This window comes from Heptranchias perlo, unplaced genomic scaffold (assembly GCF_035084215.1).
Source record: "Heptranchias perlo isolate sHepPer1 unplaced genomic scaffold, sHepPer1.hap1 HAP1_SCAFFOLD_577, whole genome shotgun sequence".
NCBI lineage: Eukaryota > Metazoa > Chordata > Chondrichthyes > Hexanchiformes > Hexanchidae > Heptranchias > Heptranchias perlo.
The window spans coordinates 100001-102500 of NW_027139599.1; positions in this window are offsets into that span (position 1 = coordinate 100001).

Consider the following 2500-nt stretch of genomic DNA (forward strand, 5'->3'; position numbering starts at 1 on the left):
AAGGAGAGCCGTGCGGTGAGAGGAGGCGGAAAGCGGTTCGCAGACTTTCGCTGTACCTCCGGCGGGCAGCGCCGCACCTCCGAGCGCTCGGTACCGTCCGCTGCGCCTCGTCCTGCCGCACGCGACGAGCCGTCCCCGGAGGAAATCGGCCTCGGCCTTCCTGAGATATCAGTCTCCAGGTGGGACAGAAAAACCGGGGGCCCCCGGCTCGCTTTCGGCGGCCCGCTAGTCGACTTCCCGTCGTGCGAACGCGATCCTTCCGGTACCCTTCGGTGCCCCTTGCCCGACTCTAGCTCCGGTGGTAAAGCGGAGTCGGTCGGTCTGACGGCCGCCGAGTTAGCAGGCGGAAAGCGGTTTGCAGCCTTTCGCTGTACCTCCGGCGGGCAGCGCCGCACCTCCGAGCGCTCGGTACCGTCCGCTGCGCCTCGTCCTGCCGCACGCGACGAGCCGTCCCCGGAGGAAATCGGCCTCGGCCCTCCTGAGATATCAGCCTCCATACGGGCGTCACAAATCAGTGGACATGGTCAGCTGCAAAGCAGTGTCATTACAACCTTTCATAAACGACAGGGCAGCACTGCACTGCACTGCACTGCACCCCACACTACATCACACTTGCCTGCCTGCCTGCCAGCCTGCCGCTGCCTACTCTCACCAGCGGACCAAAGTGAGGATAACACCCCGAAGCAAGCATCTCCCTTGCCGCCCACCAGCCCACACCAATCCCCTTGCCTGCCTCCCACAAATTCCACCAGCGAGGCAAAGTGAAAATCAACCCCCAAAAAACGCACTCCACACCGGCCATCGCCCGCTATACACCCCCCCTGGGGTGAATATTAAGCCCGAGAACACCGACTGTAACCAACCGCAGTGAAAAGTTGAAGTGGCAACTCATTAACCAGATTTACACTTGGCAACTCATAAACCAAATGAACAAAAAATCTGGTTAATGAGTTGCCCAAAATAAATCTGGTTAATGAGTTGCCACTTCAACTTTTCACTGCGGTTGGTTACAGTCGGTGTTCTCGGGCTTAATATTCACCCCGGGGGGGGGGGGTGGGTGATTCTGGGGGTAGTGTCCGGGAGGGTGAGCCTTTTATTCGGCAGGAGGCGTGTGGGGAAATCATCAACCTGTCAGACGATGAGTTGTCACAAATGCCATTGCTTAATGAAAGCTGCGCTCCCGAACTGGACTGACTGTCTGTCTGTCTGTCTGTCTGTCCGTTTGTCAAGGGGAGGAAAAGGCGGTGGTGGTGGTGGTGAGGGTGGAGCTTTACGCTCAGGAGGGGAGACTTTCCTTCATGCCAATTAATCTGCAGCAGAAAGTCATCCCCCCCCGACTGGGATTCGAAGCCCGGTCCTGACCACGAGACCACCGGGGAGAGCTGCCTCAAGTCCCTGAGGGACCTGGACACGAGGCCGAGGACACACGCACGCCTGCTGCACTGGCAGCAGCGACCAGCAGGGGGCTGACCGGCTGATCCTTCCCTTTCACAGGCAGGCTTTTGGCCCTCGCTGAAACGACAAAGGTGTTCAGAAGGAAGTCCTGGGGAGGAGGGAGGGAGGCAGGGAAATCAGCACAAAGCAGGTCCCCTGGAATCTCACACCTGCGTCCCAGAAAACAGGTCTCCTGGTCAAAGCAGTCCTGCCCCGTCCTGCCATTAACGTGACAATGGACAGGGCCCGGCAGCTTGAGACACATCTTTTTTTCAATATGCAAGTTCTTTTTAAAAAGGTTTCCTTCCACAGCAGCTCTGAGTAAGAGTGAGAGAGAGAGAGAGAGAGAGAGAGACTGACACTGACACTGACACACACACACACACACACACACCGTCTCCCATCCGATTGGTGGACTATGGGATTGAAAATCGAACTTTGAGTTTCAATGCAGGGGGGAGAGCGCGAACGCAGCCCCTCCCAACTACCACACGCGCGTTGTTGTTGTTGTAATATAGAACTGCAAGTTGCCGTTGTCGTGGTCGTTTCGAATCAGCACAAAGTAGGTGCCTCCCTGGAATGTCACACCTGCGTCCCAGAAAACAGGTCTCCCGGTCAAAGCAGTCCCGCCCCCGCCCTGGGATTAACATGACAACGGACAGGGCCCAGTCAGGGAGCAGCTTGAGAGACACCTTTCAATAGGCGCTTCTGAAACATTAACGCCTTGTTTCTTCCGACAGTTTAACCAGCGATTAACATGACAACGGACAGGGCCCAGTCAGGGAGCAGCTTGAGAGACGTCTTTCAATAGGCGCTTCTGAAACATTAACGCCTTGTTTCTTTCGACAGTTTAACCAGCCTTTAACACGCCTTGTGTTTTTATTTCCCATTTCCAGCCAGCCAGCCAGCCAGCCAGCCAGCCAGCCAGCCGAGCCGAGCCAGCATCTGCAGTATTTTTTTTGATTGGTCTTGCCTGCCGTGGAATGAATGTTTCAACACGAGCTGCTGATTGTCAGCACCTCACCTCTTTCTCAATTGGCCGTTGCAATCTCACTCGCTCGCTCAT